Source organism: Neovison vison, chromosome 13 (assembly GCF_020171115.1).
Source record: "Neovison vison isolate M4711 chromosome 13, ASM_NN_V1, whole genome shotgun sequence".
In the NCBI taxonomy this organism is placed as follows: domain Eukaryota; kingdom Metazoa; phylum Chordata; class Mammalia; order Carnivora; family Mustelidae; genus Neogale; species Neogale vison.
Genome location: NC_058103.1, coordinates 148,215,019 through 148,234,459, shown reverse-complemented (window position 1 = coordinate 148,234,459; position 19,441 = coordinate 148,215,019). Strand labels below are relative to the sequence as shown.

General features: G+C 45.9%; 1 protein-coding gene and 1 long non-coding RNA gene across 4 annotated transcripts in view; one reads left to right on the top strand and one right to left on the bottom strand.

Annotated features, from left to right (window-relative positions):
* PDE8A (phosphodiesterase 8A) overlaps positions 1-19,441 on the bottom strand; it is a 147,378-nt gene that overhangs the window by 93,405 nt on the left and 34,532 nt on the right. The gene's annotated exons all lie outside the window — the stretch shown is intronic.
* Positions 6,025-17,733, top strand: LOC122893765. Its single transcript, XR_006381680.1, has 3 exons — positions 6,025-6,176; positions 6,313-7,083; positions 17,713-17,733. It is a non-coding gene; the product is annotated as an uncharacterized LOC122893765 (long non-coding RNA).

Below are 19,441 nucleotides of genomic sequence, written 5' to 3'. Positions count from 1 at the left end.
CCCACATCGGGCTCCTTGCTTTGGCAGGAGAGCCTGCTTCTCCCTCTCCCTTTGCCTGCCATTCTGTCTGCCTGTGCTTGCTCTCTCTCCCTCTCTCTCTCTAATAAATAAATAAATAAATCTTTAAAAAAAAAAAAAAAGAAGAAGAAGAAGAAGAAGCCTGAGTATGTGGTTTTGCATTTACGACCTCTTAACTCTGATGAGCTCTACTCACTCTAGGTTAGGGCAATTGCTTGGGCTAACTAAACAGTGGCGGGTCTAAGGGCAGGCCCCCATCAGGAGTCACCACAGAACTTCCCGGCAGAACCCACTCAGAGAGAGAGGTTTATGTGCTTGGGGACATGTGACTCAGAGAAAAAGGTCTTGGTAGTAAACGACGGTGCATGAAATAAATCTGGACAAGGTTTCACCTCCATTGCCCTGCGGTTCACTTAAGATTCTGATATTCGAGAAAGCCAATGGCTTGCTTCTGTAATTGGTAGGTTGAAGATGCAGGGCTCTTCTTGCAGGGTAACCAAAAAAGTGATGTTTAAGTCTCTTTCCCCTTTAAACCGGTTTAATGAAGTAGTACTCCCTCCACTCCTTAAACTGATACAAGTCTGGTAAATTTTCTGCCCACTCTTTAACACAGTGCCCCAGAGTTGCATTTTGTTAGCTTCCCGAGGCTGCCATAACAAATGACTACAACCTGGGTTGTTCAAAACACCCAGAAAGTTATTTTCTCACAGTTCAAGAGAGCAGAGGTCCAAAATCAAGGTGGAGGCAGGCCTGGTTCATTCTGGAGGCTCTGAGGGAGAGAGCAGCTGTTTCACACTTCTCCCCTAGCTTCTGGTGGTTTCCAGAAACCCCAGCAGTCCTTGGCTTGTAGCTGCCATCACTCCAAATTCTCTGTCCCCACACAGACCTCTCACAAGGACACCAGTCACTGAATCAGGGCCGAGCCTAACCCAGTATGACCTTACCCTAACTGATTCCATCTGCAAAGACTATTTCCAAATAAGGTCACATTCTGAGGTTCCAGGGGACATTAATTTTGGAAGGGCACTATTTAACCTGGTACACTCATTAAGTCACACATATGGCCTCAGTTCAATCATTAAAAATGATCAATCCACTTCCTTTATGTAAAGATCAAATTGGGCAAAACTACAGTAATTCTTGGGTGGGGGGGTTGGGGACGAGACAGAGAGAGAACACAAGGAGGCCTTATAGGGTCCTGGAATGTTCTATTGCTTGATCTGTGTGGTTACATTTACAAAAACTCATCAAGTCGCACTCTCAGGATTTCTGTATTAACTTTCCCCAAAAGCGTTTACTTTAAAAAGAAAGCATCTGTCCAGTATCCTCACAGCACTTCCGTTCTCATCTGAAGAAGACTTCACTCCACCAGCAGGGGTGTCGCGCCCGGGAAGCGGGGTGGCTGCCTCTCTCTCCCTCCCTTCCTCCCCCACCTGCTAGCTGCTGTTTGAGGCAGGGGGCATAGGAAAAGGCCAGAGAGAAGTTCTCACTTGCCTGGTACCATCAGATCATCTCTCACTCTTGGAATCTGATGGAATTTTAAAGCTTCTTCTCTTTTGGAGCGTATCTGTGGTTTCTTTGGAAATTCTCCTTCTGTGTCCCTCCCACTGCCACTGCTTCAGATGGGCAGTGTCTCTCATCCAGCTGGTTTTTCCCAATCCTCCCTCAACTCCTTCCCTCAGTGTAGATGGCACAGCCTTTAGTGCAGGGGTCCCCTCCACCTGGGCAGCTAACATCTTAGGCAGGAAACCTCTGAGAATGACCCGACATCCACAGGCTACCCAGATCCCGCATCTGCCCAAAGCCAAGCTGTGCTCACAGCTCCGCACCCCAAGTACTCGGGTGTTGCTGAGTGGGAGGGAAAGTCGACATATTCACGTTCAAGCCCACTGTGCTTTTGGGTGAGGTGGCTCTGCCTGCCTGACAGGAGTGCTTTGTCCTCGAATGTCGGGACCCTTCCTAAGGGCCTCCGTTTCTAAGACGCGCCTTGAAGTAAGAAAGAATCCTCACCCCGCGCTCAGATGCGTGCGGCAAGCAGGAATCTGAGCGTGTGTGGCATGAAGGGCCGACGGGAAGCCAGAGGGAGAAAAGGATTGCTGTTCACGAGAGCCATCTGGGTGGCCGCCGAGGCGAACCGGGAGGCAGACCACGGAGAAGGCAATAGCTCTTCCTCTCCTCCTTCCCGTCGGCAGGGCTGACATTCCTGTCGTATGGCACGTGCGCCGTTCAATCCAGCCCCATCAATCAGCTCTACGAACTCTAGTACTCAGTGGCCTCCTCAGCCTGCTTTCGGTGTTGGGAGTTTTCGACCTCGGGAATCAAACTAAAGATCTGGGAGGTGGTATTACAGACTGCTAAATGCCATCTACACCAGAATCCTCATGTGCACCACAGTTACACACACACACACAGACACAATTTTCATGAAACCACAGATTAAATAATAAGGCTTTGGTTCTGCTGCAAAATCCCAGTGATAGCTTTTTCTTTAAAGATTTTATTTACCGGGGCACCTGGGTGGCTCAGTGGGTTAAAGCCTCTGCCTTCGGCTCAGGTCATGATCCCAGGGTCCTGGGATCGAGGCCCGCATTGGGCTCTCTGCTCCACGGGGAGCCTGCTTCCTCTTCTCTCCCTGCCTGCCTTTCTGCCTACTTGTGATCTCTGTCTGTCAAATGAATAAATAAAATCTTATAAAAAAATTTTTATTTACCCATTTAGAAAGAGTGAGAGCGCACACATGAGCAGGGGGAGGGGCGGAGGAGGAGAGACTCTCCGGCCAACTCTGCACCGCGCGTGGAGCCCCACGTGGGGTTTGGTCCCACAACTCCCAAGGCAGTGCCTGAAGCTGAACTGAGAGTTAGATGCTCAACCGAGTCACCCAGGCGCCCAGCCCAGTGACAGCTCTTAAGAGATTCACCAAAACCTCCAATATGCTATTCATGTTAAATGACTTTGCAGCTTTTTTTTAGTTTCATTCACTTATTGGTTTGGGACTTTTAATTTCTTCAAAGGAATGAAGGTAATCACCTTAAACCATACACCTCCCTGGCTGGCTGAGGGGAGACAAATCTGTATGAGATGGAATTCCTGTGTCTTTGACGCTTCTGGAATATGAAGCTTGCGGTGCCTCTTCTGTTAAGGGGTCTCTCTATCTGTGGAGTATGTGGCTTGACTTTCTGATGACCAAGCTGCTGGATGCCATCTTGCAACCTCCAATTCCCATTTATATTTATTGATATGACAGATATTGGCCTTAATTCTATCAATTATTTTTGTTTTCTTTTTAAAGACTGTTTTCCTTCAGTGTGTCTATTTTGATATTTAAGATGGTTTATATTTTTATGTAGTGATTACTTTTATTAATATTTGTAAACCTCATCTCTTTAGGCATTATCTACTTAATCCCCTATAAGAAAGGATGGAATTACAGTATTTTCTTCCCCTGCACTACCCTCCACGACCCTTTGGCCCTTTATGTCCTCTTTTCCCATTTAGCTTTGTACTCTTAAATACACCTACACCTCTATCAGCTTATGTATTAGTTCTAAATGATGCTCTTTGAACCCTAGCTATTAAAGACAAGAGAACATTCTTACTTTACCACCCATCTACTTTCCCTTTCTTCTCTCAAATTTGGCTGGTTAATTTCCCACTGTCAGGTTATATAACTTCTACATTCTGTTATATTGCACTACTCTTTAAATTTGTTTTAATACCCTACAATTAAACAGATTCTGCGCCTATTCCCAGTTCTTTTGCTGTAGTTTTTTGCTAGTGCTCTTTTGGGGGACTGAAGTTTGTCTTTGACTAGACTCCTCAAGAAGGGTTCATGAGAATAATCTTTTCAATAGCTTACATTAAAATACCTTTTTTTTTTTTTTAACAATTTTACTGAATATAAAATGCTTGAGTGTTGAGTCATCAACACTTCTGAAGGAATCTGTCAGTGTTCTCCTGTGTGGACTGATGATAGGAAGCAGCCACAATTTCCCCTCTCACAAGTGAGTTGAGCTTTTGGTCTGGCTGCCCAAATAATTCTTTACATTTGCAGCCCAAAACTTCACATTTCTGGGGCACCTGGGTGGCTCAGTCGGTTAACTGGCCGACTCTTGATCTCGGCTCAGGTCATGATCTCAGGGTCCTGGGACCAGTGCCCTGCTCAGGCTCTGTGCTCAGCAGGGAGTCTGCTTGGGATCCTCTCTCTCTCTCTCCTTCTGCCCCCTCCCCTGTAGGCACACACTCTAAAATAAATAAATAGATCTTCTAAAAAATCAACAACCAAAAAAACCCTTCACATTTCTTTCCCCTGCTGTAAACAATTTTTGTACATTTTGTGCATCTACCATTCCCTCCCTAATTCTTTGTAACTAGTTCTATTTCACTCCGCTCACCTGCTCCATTCCAGTTTTCCATACATTGTGTCACAGGACGTTCACCTTGATGGTTTTCTTCTTTTCCTTCACTGTCCTTCCTGGACTCGGGTGCCTTTTCCTATTGGCTTCTCAGCTCTTCCTGAAGTCCTGTAGTTCTTTTTCATGCTCTAGTTCTTTATAAAGGTGGACTGACTTTTTCTAATTTGTGAAATGTTCAGTCATAATTTTCATCTGTTCTGTGCCAGTGTTTTTCTAGCAAGAGCTGTTCATCATTTTGTTGTTGTTGTTGTTGTTGTTTTCATGTCTCCTTATCATTTTTTTCTGGTAATCATGTTTGTCTAGATCCTAAACTGGCCGGTTCTTTGATCATACATTTTTGAAGGCCATTTTTCCTGGACCAGTTACTTGAAGAAGATTCATCTGGGAGAATGGCCAGAGCCATACTGAAGAGAACAGGAGACTGCTTTCTTCCTCTGGCAGGACTATGGTGTCTGTGTGCATACAGGGTGTGGGAAGGTTCTCTAGCTTCTCTCTCCCCGTAACCAAAAAAGGGCAGGCGGCTGCGGGGACTTAGCGCCTCTCCTTCCGCCACCACAGATCAGGCTGCTCCCCACACACGTCACTTGTGTAAGTCCTCACTCAAGCCCCAACCCCTGTACCTTGGAATCACACGGGATCTGGGCCTGCTCCTGCCACCTGCCTATGTCTACCTTTCCATTGGTTCAAATAAAACATTTCGCCTTTGAACCCGAGGGTGTATTTCTCACCTTGGAAAATGTTATTTGTTACTTGGTTTTTGTTTGTTTGTTTTTCCTTTTCCTCGGATCTACAGCTCTAAGTGTCTTCTGTCTACTTCCTCTCATACTCCTGATTCAATCTTCCAATGACCCTTTCCATTTCTTTTCTGGCTTGGGAGTTTCAGGCATTTCAAAGACAGAGTCTTCACTTTTGTTTCTTTTTCTCCTGGTTGCCAGGGATAATGCCAGGAGGAGGACAGAGAGAGGATGACTTTAGCATGTTCAAATCTTAAGTTCTACTTTTCTTCCTACAGAAAGAAAATGGCTTTATAACTTTTTTGAATGTAAAGTAACACATGGCCTCTAAAACCCAGACAATACAGAAAGGGTGCAGAGGAAAAAGAAAACAAAAATGTATTACCTGAAATCTCATTAGCTTAAAGTAATTCCTATTAACACAGGAGCACATACCCTGTTACATAGAAATCTACCTTTTCCTGTGTCTTTTTTTCCCACTTAAAATTGAGTATTTTCTTAGAAATATAGATCTGAATTATAATTTTTATAGCTATGTGACAGTCACAAGAACTCCCTTTTAACGAAGAGTATTATGAGGCACTGCAATGTTTAAACTTTAAAATAAACAATCCCATAAACCAGAAGTCATGCCCCTCAAGATCAAATTTTCCACATTTTAGTTTCCTTGTAAATCAGAGAAAATGAGGGGTTTATTCCACAGGCTTTGAGGAGTAAAACAAGCTGTCCTAGGTCTTTAAAAACTAGGTAACTAAGGGTTCTTTTGAAAAGTTACCGTTTCCACAACCTTTGTTCCTTGTATAATTAATACACTGTGTTGTCCTGGTTTCTCATTTACAAGACAGAGAAAATCCAAACAACAAAATCATCCAAACCTTCTACCAAGGACGAACAATCTCCCTAGGTTATTAAATCAGGAAGACGGTCAAGAGAATTACAGACGGCTCCTCGGACAACCAGAGGTGAGCTTGCGCGAGGGCGTCAAACACCGGAATTGTGCAAATTGCCTGCAGTACGTGAGTTTTCATTCAACTGTCTTTCCTAATCCATTTCCGTAATTAATAGAGACTCAGAGCTACACAGACACTGAACCTCAAAGCTGTTTGTAGCTGTGAAGATCGAAAACAGTCTGTTCTTTCTCTCGGCAGGCCACAGAAACAACTTTTTCAACGAGATATCCCCTACACAAATGCGCAAACCTCCAGATGGCTAAGTACTGGCGTGTGCCAAGAACAGGCTATAAGTGACTGTTTCTCGCAAACACATTCCAGCAAGTGCTGGAGTGCAGCCTTTAAGTTTGGATATGGCCCCCATAAAACGGGGTACCACTGGACTCGGGAAGCAGTCGGGCGCAAGAACTGCAGCTCAGGAAGGCCAGGAACCAGCCGCAGTGATTGATTAATAGTAACCAAGCCGCTACCAACAATAACTGCTTATAAGGGTTGGGTGTTTCCTGTGTACCAAAGAGTATCTAATCTTATCTAATCAATCCTATCAAGTAGAACTGTTATTCTTCACAATTGGGAAACAGGCTCAGCAAGGCTAATCTACTTGTCAGTCACACAACCAGTGAGGGAGGGTGTAGTACCTGGACCCGCAAGGCCACACTGTGTCTTCACTGCACGGGTTCGCGGGCTACACAGCTACAGACACTCAGGAAAAGGCAAGGTAGTTTTGAGCAGGGAGAGCCCAAAGACAAGAATCAGGCACGGACGAGGAACACAGAGGCAGAATCTTAGACAGCCACACGGATGGGCTAATTATAACCCCCTCTTGTCCATCTGGCAAGACAGTGTCACAGAAACGGGAAGATGAGGTATGTGAGAGAATCAGGCAGAAGTCCAGTCCCAGCTCTGCCCCTGATCATCATGCGGCTCTAGGTTGGACACATCACACTGAGACTCAGTCCCGTCCGCCAGGTAAGAACTGTAATGCGCTACTAGATTCAGGCTTCGGTAACATCATAGCATCTTATGCTATTTTATCATTTATAATCTTCTCCTATACATAGATTTCCTTTGCAAGGAAGGTACAAAGTAGCTGTTCAATCAGCAGGTGTGGATATGAAATTGTCACTCATTCTTCCACTTAAATATTTAAGGGGCACTTTTGATGCACTAAACCTATACCAAATGCTGAAGTTCTAGAAATAAAAAAATGGATCCTACCTCCCAGAGACTAAACATAGAAGGACAGAAAAATACAAACAAATAATTACAACACTTCGTGAATGTTTAACAACAAATGCTTGCACAGAGTGTGAGTACGAAGTGACTGATTAACTCCCCCTGGGGGGGCAGGGGCAGGGGCGGTCACAGAAGTTTCCACGAGAGAGAGAGAGAGACGCTGCCGAAGTAAGTCTTCAAGGACCTGCAGGGCTGTGCCAGGTCGGAAGGGGCAAAGGGCATTCAGGAACAACCCGTGGCTAAGGGTGACTGAGACGGAAGATTCGTGAGTCGATGAGGCCACAGAGGGACTGGGGGCAGACGGCGAGGGCCGGGCACAAGCACCAGCTGGAAACCTAACAGCGGCCCGCTCAGGGCCGGCTCTGGAAGTGAGCGGCCACGTCCACGTCCACGGCAGGAGAGCAGGCGGGCCGGGGCTGGGAGATCCTGCCAGATGGGGAAGGACTCCGTGGAGGCCACGGGGCCAGGGGCCACGAGGAACGGAAGAGGTTCCACAAGAAGACAAAACTCGGGAAGAGTCCATGCAGCCGTCGTCCGCTGTGTCTAGGGCATCACACGAGAAAAGAGAGCGGAAATGGTGGCGGGGGCTCCAAGGAGGGGAACCAGACCGGGTGCGGGGAAGGCTGGGGCTCCGCGGGGAGAGGGCGCCGCAGGCTGCGGTCCCCACAGCGTCTCCCCCCGCCAGCCCCGGGCCTGGGACCTGAGGGGACGGGTCAGCCCAGGAGGGGGCCTCAGGGGGAACACCTCCCTCCCTGTGACCACGCGGCGTGAGACGTATGCCGAGGACAGGGCGGCTACCGCGCAGGCGACCGCAGACATGCTGCCCGGAGCTTCTGGATCCCCCGTCCTAGGGCCTCTGGCCTCTAGACCCGCCGCCTGAGGACAGGAGCTCTTGAGCCGTGAGGGCCGTTAGCTGCCGCAGCCGAACACGCCAGATGCACGGGGCAGCCCGGGCAGCTTCCACGAAAGGGCCTGGCTAAGGCTTGGCAGGGACACTGCGAGGCCCAGGCTGGCACGAGAAAAGGTTTCTGTCCCAGGATTTTATAGACTGTGACCATCGGACCTTCTCACGATTTTACTCAGCATCACCAGAACACTCCCAGTGGAGGAAAAAAGAAAACATGGAAATAAAATGCTGTGCATCTGGGAGAAGATAAAGGACAGAAGGCGAAATGTAACGGATGTTGTAAGTACAGAAAAGAGCCTTTGGTTTAAAAAAAAAAAAAAAAAAGGAATGGTCTCCACAAATTTATGAATGATGCTCTGAAGTTTAAAGTTTAAAAAAAAAAAAAAGACCCAAGAGACCAGAATAGCTCTAACGGCGTCTGAAGCAAAGACAATGTGGAAGAAGGGAAAGAGAGTAAAAATAGGAAAGGTAAATTTCTGACTATAGCCCACATTAATTTGGGAAAATAACTTTTAATGGAAAGTTTGGTCATTAAAAAAAAAATCCTGGCTGGAGGGGATCCTACTACCTATGGTTAAAATAAGAAAAGTGACAAAATATATCAGTTATTATTAACAAAGAATTTCAAGGCTGGGCTGCCTAAATGAAATGCCAAAATTATGTGCTCTCCAGAGACCTCTGCATGGTCTTAATGTTTGATGAATATTTTTATTCCTTACATCGCTCTTCGGAAAGACTACTGTTGGCAATCACCAGTTCTTTTTGGTGGACTCAAATTTCACTCCGTATTTACAAGTCCTGGAGACATGCACTGAAATAAGCCTCATGCGAAAGAAGATTAAAAATAAGACACAGTGCCTAATACTCTCAAGATAACCACAGTTGACTGAGAAGGACGAAACAAATCCCTAAGACGAGGCAGAAGGGAGGGACCCGGTAGGAGATGGGAGCTGAGCTGGGCCTTGAGGAGCAGGCAGGATGGTGAGAGGCAAAAAAGGCTAAGACGAAGTGACAACCCCAACCATCACACAATTAAAAGCAAGCAAGGAAGGAGTTCCTACCCCGTCCAACTGTCAAATACCAGGAACAGGTAACACTCGAGGAGGAGTGGAGACTGGTACGTCTGTAAAAGACAATTCAGTGGCGCAGATACCAAGGCTTTTAAATGTTCACGTTCTTTGATTCAACAGTTCAAGTTACATGCACGTCTCAAAGAAAAATCATGGGGGAAAAAATCATGGTATTTTGTATCGTGTGTGTGTGTATATATATGTATATATATATGTGTGTTCATACTCAAAAAATTGTGTTAACTTAAGAACAATTTAAGAAAATGGGGAAAAATGATTTAGCTACATGGATGTTCACAACACTTGTAACAGTCAGATGTCATCAGCAAATGGTTAATACTATCCCCATGAAACGTTAAGAGTATGAAGTGTTTCTGGCAATGAAGTACATTAACTGACATGGAACACATCCACCTAAGTTTCAAAACCAGGTTTCAGAAAAATGTACTGTAAGAGCCCATCATTTCTTGTTTTGTATTGTTTTAAAGATTTTATTTATTTATTTGATAAAGACAGAGAGAGAAGGAATACAGGCAGGGGCAGTGGGAGAGGGAAAAGCAGGCTCCCCCTCTGAGCAGGGAGCCTGATGTGCGGCTCAATACCAGGACCCTGGGATCATGAACTGACCAAAGGCAGACACTTAACGACTGAGCCACTCAGGCGCCCCTGTTTTGTTTTTTTAATATGGGTATGTCCTCAGAAAAATGACAGGAAGGATAGACAAACTACAACAACAACAATAACAAAATCAGTGATTTTCCCTAGGTATAAAACAGCAGAAAATTTTTATTTTAGGTTTGCTTATTTGTACTTTCTAGTTTTCTAGAGTGAACGTGTGTAACTTCCACATTAAGAAGTAACATGGAATTATGTAAATTTTCTAAGATATTCGAGTACAACTTTAGTCTTTTTATGGCCCCATTCCACAAAAGCTGTCGTGTGATACAATGTTTTCTACGAGGACAGCAAATCCACTGCTTAGTCATCTCTCCACATTTCTGTGAGGGTGGAAATAAGAGGGAGGAAGGAGAGCATGCAGACTGTTTGAGCAGACCCCAATCTCAGTCTTTCGTTTTGGTTTCAATGCTGATGTGGGACACCTCTCCTGAGACTGCTGCACGGCACACACCAACCACCTTCCTCAGAGAAGGCGGCTGGCTTTCTCTCTGCTCGGGCTCATTCTTCAGCCTTCAGATCCTTAAATACTTTCTGATCATCTGCAAAGAGAAGTATGCCTTCTTCATTTCACATGTGTTTGCTACTTGTTAGGAATACCCATGGCAAAGATTAAATTAAAACCCGAGGGAGTTCTGGCCACCAGACCCACCACTTCTGAAGCCCCCTCTGAGGTGTGGGGACTCCAGCGGAGCCTGGGGAGGTCTCCAAAGCGGATCCAAAAAAGAGGCCTTTCTTTTGTCCTAACAAGCAAATGACAACCAATTCCTTAGGTTTTCATCTTTGTAAGTGACTAAGAACCCCATCATAATAACCTATTCATTGAGGTATTAAGAGATAAAATTTGGTGTTCATTAGCCAAGTTAGATGTTACTGCAGTTAGACAGTATTTTAAAAATACATTTTGTTGTCCACACTAAGAAAAACATGTTACATCATGAACCAGAGTATATGCAGATCCCAAACATAACTGAAACACAAGTCTGACATACTTATTCTTACTGCATGAGCCACTGTTAACGTTATTTCCCATCTCATCTTAAAATAAACAACAGCCAGGCGCCTGGGTGGCTCAGTCAGTTGAGCATCTGACTCTTGATTTCAGCTCAAGTCATGATCTCAGGGTCCTGAGATCCAGCCCCCCTTGGGCTCTGTGTCGGGCATGGAGTCAGCTTGAGATTCTCTCTCTCCCCCTGCACCTCCCCCTGCGCGTGTGCGTGTGTGTGTGCTCGCTCTCTCTCTCTCTCAAAGTAAATAAATAAATAAAATCTTTGACAACAAAAGAATGGATTTAAAAATAAATAAAGAGCGCCCGGGTGGCTCAGTCGGTTTAGCCTCTGCCTTCGGCTCAGGTCATGGTCCCAGGGTCCTGGGATTGAGCCCTGCGTCGGGCTCTCTGCTCAGTGTGGGGCCCTGCTTCCCCCTCTCCCTCTGCCTGTTGCTCCCCAACTTGTGCTCTGTCAAATAAATAAATAAAATATTTTAAATTGATTATTAAACCATTAGTAGTTTTTAAGGCGGCTGCACATATTTTGTCCTCCTTCTTAAGAGGGGCTTGAGAGGTAGGGATCTCTGTTCACTCCCCTTGAATCTGGACAGGCTCATGACTGTTTCAACCAACTGAGAACACTCACTCCCCAGACACTTCTGTAGGAACCCAGCAACCAGGCTACGCGATGTCCAAGCCGCTGGGAGAGAGACTGCGTACGGGTACTTCGGTCAACGGTCCCAGCTGATCCCAACAGCTCTGGGACCATGACCTGAGCCGAAGGCAGAGGCTAAACCGACTGAGCCACCCGGGCACTCTTTATTTATTTTTAAAGCAATTCTTTTGTTGTTAAAGATTTTATTTATTTATTTACTTTGACTAGACATGTCAGTGAAGCGGCCTCAGAAAGACCCTAACTCACAGCCACTGGAGTCCTGCCCTCCCATCTGAGGCCTCAGGTATCACAGAACAGAGGCGAGCCACTCCTTGCCAGGCCCTGTCCAAATTCCTGGGCCAGAATCCACAAGCATAATAAAATGCCTGTTGTTTAATGCCACTAAGTTTGGGGTGGTTTGAAACAGAGCAGTAATGACCGGAACGACAGTGCCAGGCATGACCTGCACACCTGAGTTCACGACCGGTCAGTGGGCGATCTGACCAACACTGGCTCAGAGGACACTAACTTAGAATGTGAGGCTTGGATTCAGCCCTGCAAAGTCCTCCGGGAGTCTATGCATACTCCGGTTGTAAAAGGGAACGAAAGAGATGGGCTGGGTAAGATAAGGTAGAAGGTAGGGTTTTGGCCCCACGTGAAGGAGCCAGCATCAAAAGTCTTGAGATTCATGGGAGCCAAACTCTGAAGCACAGGAAGGTCACACTGTTCTGGTCTGAGTCTCAAGGTGTCCCTAACCTAAGGGAGGTACCAGGTCCCTGAGGTCCCTGTGTAACTCCCTGCCAAACAGATACTTAAGGTCCCCGTGCCCCACCAAATGTTTTTGGTCTAAAGGCTATTTACTTTTATCCACTCTCAACACTGTCAAGCCTATCCACAGTTTCAGGTTTTTCTGTTAATGGGTAACCTTCATCTAAATATAAACTCAGATTAATCTGTTAAGGATTAGCAGATTCTTTTTTAAAAAGGGAGGGGCAGGGGGAGTAAGATGCATTTTTGGTGGAAGGAGAGTGTCCTGCAGGCCAGGGCCAGAGAACTTTAATTGGTTAAACAGGCTTTTGGTTTCTTTCTTTAAATGTCACTAGTTAGGTTAATATTAGTCCTCGTCCTGAGGCAAAAAACCAGGAAACTCATGAGGACAACAGGACTCCCAGGAATGACAGCCTGGGAGCACTAAGGAAACTTCCCGAAAGGAAGGGAAGCTCTTTGAGCAAGCACTCCTCATGCAAGGAGCTCATCTCAAGGACCTGGCTTCAAGAGAGTACCCCTAGAAAGGATCTGGTCCAGATCAGAGAGGAGATGGGAATGGGGCCTCGGGGAATCTCAAGTCAGAGTTCAGCTGACTTCAAGCACTCCTGGTGGCCTTGGGAGATGAAGAGCGAGTCTCCATTACATTCTCGGTGCCCACGAAAGCAAGAACAAACACCTCTGAGCTGGAGACAGTAGAATTAAAGATCAAGTGAAAAGAACCAGAAGCTATTCAAAGACCCTAGGCTAACCCACTTAGGCACAGCATGTCTCTCCCTAACCCATGAAGGAAAATGTTTCACGATTACTCCAGATAAACCTGGTTCCGTTTGTGTGTTTGTTTTGTTTTTAACCCGGAGAATCTATTCTTCACTGCGTTCTTTAATGTGTGATGCACACACGTCATGAAAAGTTTTTGAAAAACTATCTGGGGCAACTGGTGAGCTGAAGTCACTGTTCAAAAAAGCAGCCGCGCCCGTTCGCGCGCTGAAGCCACAAGCAGCAGCGCGGGCCACCCCACAAGCAGACAGCGAGCCCATGGCCCGACCATGGCCTGGTCTGTGGGTACTCGGTCAGAATCCAGAGAAGAATGAAATGCGTGGACAAACAGGCTGAGAAATTCTTGGCACTTGGGGAAAACTGAATACAAACAAGTTTCTTTTTACCTCTTCTACAGAAAAGCCAAGTTAACAAAACCTAAGCAGAGTGAACGGACGGTCAGCGGCCTGCACAGAAATTAGGGTTGGTCACTATGAAACAACTCTGCTCATCGGTGTGGCATCTGGCTAAGGCCAAACTAAGAAAGGGCCGTGTGACTTCAGACAAAGATTCAAGATGAGCTGACAAAGGAAAGTCACCCATTAGGGAGAGACATAACAAACCAGACCAAATCACTTTCTAAGTAGCAATTCCATACAGCTCAACCAAACAGATGCCAGGCACCGTGCAAGATGCAGTCCCTACCTCCATCAGGAAGTCGCGGTCTAGAGAGGAGAGCGGCAAGCAGACAATGACGACAGGGTATGCTACCTGCTAAGTCAGAGGTAAGCACAGACCGCAGCGTTGAGAAAGATTCTTGAAAGAAGCGACGTCGTTCCTGAAGGACAGTGGGAGTTAGCAGGCAGAGAACGGGGCTACAGGAAGAAGAAATAACCAGCAAAGACCTGATGACCAACCTCTGCGGGAAAGCTGAACGCACGCCTCTCTCCACTAGCTTCGAGGCACCTCCAGAGGCTTGCAGCCAGCCGGCCCCAGGATCCCCGCACACCAGCCGCCCGATGCCCGGCTGACAAAAATGCCGACATTGTGTTTCTCTCCCGCTCACCTCCACCTCCTTCTCTGAAGATTCCAGCACCTCCCCGAACACCTGGAACATGGTCATCCCCCCTCCACCAGTGTCCTACCATCGACCAGCTGTCAGCATCCATGTACATAAGCCACCCAGCGGCTCGCACAGGTTCTGCTACAACCCTGTGATTTTCCTCCACCCCACTCCGCTCCAGCCCCCCATCTGCCAGAACCGTCCCACGACGGAAAGGCTCAACCCCAGTATCCTACCTTCTGACCAAAATACCCACCCCGCCAGCTCAGCGGAACCTCATTCTCCTGGAGATGCTGACGTCCAGTCCATTCGCTCTTCTACTTTCTGCCCAGCTGACCACGCCTCCTGACAAGTGCTACCCTCTCGTGCCTCCTCCTGCTCTCCCCTCCCCCTCTCCTTGCTGATGCAACATGGGGCAACTTACATGCCCTAATCAACACAACTGCTCATTTCCTACATTTCTTCACTGGGCTGCTGGGCACTCCTGGAGAAAATCACACAGCTTCGTAGACGGAGGCCACCAAGCATGCATGCTGTCCGCCCCCAGCTGCCTGGAGAGCTTTCTATAGGCCCCAGATAGCTCTTATCCCCCCACAACTCTTTCCCTATCCAATGACGTGTTCACGGTTTGTGTCCCCTCACTCTTAGGATAGGCCCACGCTTCTATTTCACAAAGAAAGATCAGGCACTCAGGCAATAAAAACTGCTTAAAACTTGGGCTTACTCTTAACCTGCAAAAATGGCTGCATCCATTCCATGTACAACGGGCTTTCCTCCTGCCCAGAGCTAATCCCACCACTCGTGCCCACCTCTTCAAGAATCCCGACAATAGTTCCCTCTGTCCTAACCGGCCATCGCTCCTCTATGGACGCTTTCCCTTTAGCATGTCAACACAGGCATCCATCTGCCGTTCAACAAAACGAACAATCTTCCCCAGACCCCGTGAGATAGAAATCCGTGACATGCTACCGTGCCACAGACATCTTCTGAAAAACGCAGCCTCGGCTGGTTTCTCCTCGTGGATACGCTGTGTTCTGTGCCACAGACATCATGAAAAACCGCTCCTCATACCCAGACGTCACTGCTGGGCTGAGGCAGAGAGCTGGAGCCGAGAGGGCAGCGGACAGCCAGGGCCAGGCTGAGACCCGGACCCAACCAGGCCTTCCCTAAGGAGAAACGTGAAGCACGCAGGCATGTGGCCGGCCTGATGCCGGAGTACAGCTGCTCTTCGCCCTAATGTCCTGTGTATCTCCACTCAAAGTCTGACTGCAAGTCGCTGAGTAACAAAGCAGCACGTCAGAACGCCTAGCCAGGACTGAAGACGCACCATCTAGTAACCATTATGGTAACAAACGTGTCAGGCAAAAATCGCCAATAAATGATACAGCTAGCTGATGAGAGTTTAGTGAGAAAAAGGGTATTTACATAGACTCAAAATACCTGCCCACAAGATAATCACTGATTTCAAAGGGAAAAATAGTGAGGAAACCCACAGGACATCATCTCCATCAAGGAATCCCAGTGGACAGCAGCAGGAATACCATGCCTTCCGACAGGATGTGCTGGGTAGGCTGTGACGTCACATCTCTGGTATCCTGCCTGAAGTGCCTAACCTGAATCGATCACGGGAAATAGCAGACAAACCTAAAATAATGAAAATTCTACAAATAACTGGCCTGAACTCTTCCAAAATGTCTAGATCCCAATATAAACACCAAGGGACATTCTCTGATTAAAGACTAAAGAGACATGACAACTATATGGGTGATCTTGGATTGGATCCTAGATTAAAAAATAATTTTCCTTGGGGCGCCTGGATGGTGCATAGGCTTGGGTCCTGATCTCAGATTTGTGGAATCAAGTCCTACATCGGGCTCCGCGCTCAGCGAGGCATCCACAGGGTTCTCTTTCCCTCTCTTCTTTGTCCCGCCCACTCATGCTCTCTTTCTCCCTCTCAAATGGGTAGGCAAATCTTTTAAAAAATAATAATAGTAAGGGCAACTGGGTGGCTCAGTGGGTTAAGCCGCTGCCTTCGGCTTGGATCACGATCTCAGGGTCTTGGGATCGAGTCCCGCATCGGGCTCTCTGCTCAGTGGGGAGCCTGCTTCCTTCTCTCTGCCTGCCTCTCTGCCTACTTGTGATCTCTCTGTCAAATTAAATAATAATAATAATAATTTTTCTCTTGTTATAAAGGAAATTAGTGAGACAACTGGTGAAATTTGAGTAAGGTTTATAGAAGAGTTAACAGTATTGTAACAATATTCATTTCATTGTTTTGATATCAGTATTGATTACAGAAAATCTTCCCATTTTGAGGAAATATGTACTGAAGTATTCAGGGGTAAAGGGACATAATCTGTGCAACTTACTTTCAAATGATTCCAAAAATAATTATAACCGATACAGAGAATAAATCATAACAGCACACAGTAAAACGTGAACATCTGGGCAATCAGGGTGAGGAGTTACCAGGAATTCTTTGCACTACATTTTTTCCAACTTTTCTGTAAGTCTGAAATTATTTCAAAATTTAAAAATAGATTTTTGTTTAAGCCCCAAATTGTGAGACGCACAAAGAGAAAGCAGCCTCAAACCACAACTGTGGCGGAGGACTTCTAAATGCCACCCTCCTTCTTTGGCAGCCTGGGCGCGTACAAAATAAACACAGACGGGATTTGGAAGATTAATAAGCTTAATTTAGCTGATATACTTAGAACTTTGTACCTGAGAGAGAATATGTATTATTTGCAAATGACTGTGGACATTTAAATAAAGAGGCAATAATGAGCCTCCTGCTTGGACTCGTTCCTGACTTTAATGGTGGCTCCGTGTCTGGTGTGAACCACCACATCGCCTGCAGGGTGCCAGGAGAGGGGCCAAGAGAACCCCAGCCACAAGGACTCTGAAGAACCACCACCCATGACCAAGCCCTCCAAAGACCCAAGAGCTTTTTCAAAATGTCTTACAATGAAAGTTCACAAACATACACAAAAACAAAGAATAAGTATAAAGAGCCCCCATATGCCCACCCAGATTCAATTATTAAAGTTTTAACACACTTGCTACATCTACCCTTTTTGTTTTGCTATAGTTTTCGGGGGTTTTGTTTTGTTTTGTTTTGATTTCTGAATGGTTTACTGTCAAATAGTTGGAAAGAATTACTTAAGAAAAAGTCCCAAATCGATACAGCTTTTATTGTATCTTTAAAAGATCACACATACTGAGGATGAAGGAGGGCACTAGTGGTGAGGGCCATCAGGTACTAACATTACACTGTATGTTAACTGGAATTTAAATAGACACATGGAAAGAAAATAAAGCACAAAAACAAAAAAGGAGGCAGTTGGAGATTTTATACTTAACCTGCCACTTTGAGCCCGTGTTATTAAAATAAATGTAAAATGAAAAAGTATTTTTTCATAATAAAATACCACAAATAAGTCTGAAAAATCATCTGGCATCTTGCTGTTTTCTATACAGGGACAACTTAGATCTTACTCATCAGCCTGTTGAACTTTCCTTCTTCAGAAACATAAACACCATCCAAATTTTTCTGATATCCTTATTTTTAACTGTTGTGGCTTACTGAATCAAAACAACTGAGTTTGATACAAGTTCAATGTCATTTCCTTCAAGCACTGACTCACCATCCTGGTCTTGAGATACTGAACAAGCAACACCGGCCTCATCCAAACCCTGCAGATGTATCTTTCATCTGAGAAATTGTGAATTTCAAAAAGAGAACCATTCTCCCGAATAACAACACTGGTGGGCAAGGGAGCAGACATGGATCTCATCTTGCAACGAAAGCCCAATTTCATGCCCTCAATCAGGTTCTGTGCATGACTACAGACAGAAAAGAACTAGCTACGTACGGTTCAAACTATTTCCCCACCACTTGTCAACTTGGAGGCTCTTCTGAGGAGACAGAGTTCTACATGGCAGTGATGGAAGTCCCTCCGCAGGGTTACTCTGGGGCCCTTCACGATAACAGTGCGCCCCTTCAGAGCGATGTCGACACTTTTCGGAATGTGGACAGTCTGACTGCTGAGAATGGCTTTCGTTCTTTCTCACAGTAGATGTGGCACAGCAAAGACAGAGCCATAGTACTTTAAAGCAACTCTCTAACATTCCTCACCCTGAAATACTTCTGTGTATGTATGTACAGATTTTTCTTCCTAACCACAATTCCACTACAAGTGAAAAATAATCCCTTTAGCCCCTGTCACCCGTGCCAACTCCCTTGACACAAGAGCTTTGAATTCCCAAGTTCCTCCCCCCAGCATGGTGGACTCCCAGCAAATGTGCTGCCCATGGAGGGCAGCCTCTCTGGAGACCAGGAAGCCAGAAGCCTTGGCCACCCCCACACAGGGAACGACGCTGCTAGCAGCTGCTGCAAAAGGACAACTTTCTATGTGAAGCAAAAAAAAAAAGAAAGAAAGAAAATCTCTTTAAAAATGGTGAAAAATATTACCACTATAGGGTCAAAGAGTAAATGCCCTTCATAAAGGGTACTTATATCCCAAAATAAAAATAATCAAGAACATAAAGAGCGCCTGGGTGGCTCCGTTGGTTAAGCGTCTGCCTTTGGCTCAGGTCTTAATCTCAGGGTCCTGGGATCAGCCCCTACATGGTCAGGCTCCCTGGAAGTAGGGAGTCTGCTTCTCGCTCACCCTCTGCTCCTTCCCAGCCTGCCGGAGTGTACATGCGCGCGCTCTCTCAATAAGTAAAATTTTTTTTTTAAAAAAGGACCATAAGGAACTGGCAAAGGAAATATCAACCTCAAAATACACATGACAAAAATTCAATCTTAATAGTAATCAAAGAAATAGATATTCAAATAATGCTATTTGTCACCTAATACAGCAAAGATTTTTTGGAAGGAAAAAAAAGAATAGCAAAAATTTGCCTCTGTAAATGGGTAACAAGTTTTCTGGAGAGCAGTTTGTCATATGTTCAAAAATCTTTATTTTTTTTCCCAGGAACAGTCCTTCATAGTCATAAAAAGTGCATACATGACTGTATAAATAAGGATTTCATAGCATTAGGACTTATTTCTAATGTCAAAGAAGATTTGGGGCAGGGATTTTGGGGCAAGAGGTGCTAACCACCTGCAAGTCCACCAGTAAGAGACTGGTTAAATCAAATCACGGCATGTCCTACAATGGAAGTCGCAGACACTGGGACACATTGCTGACAGTGTGGCCCA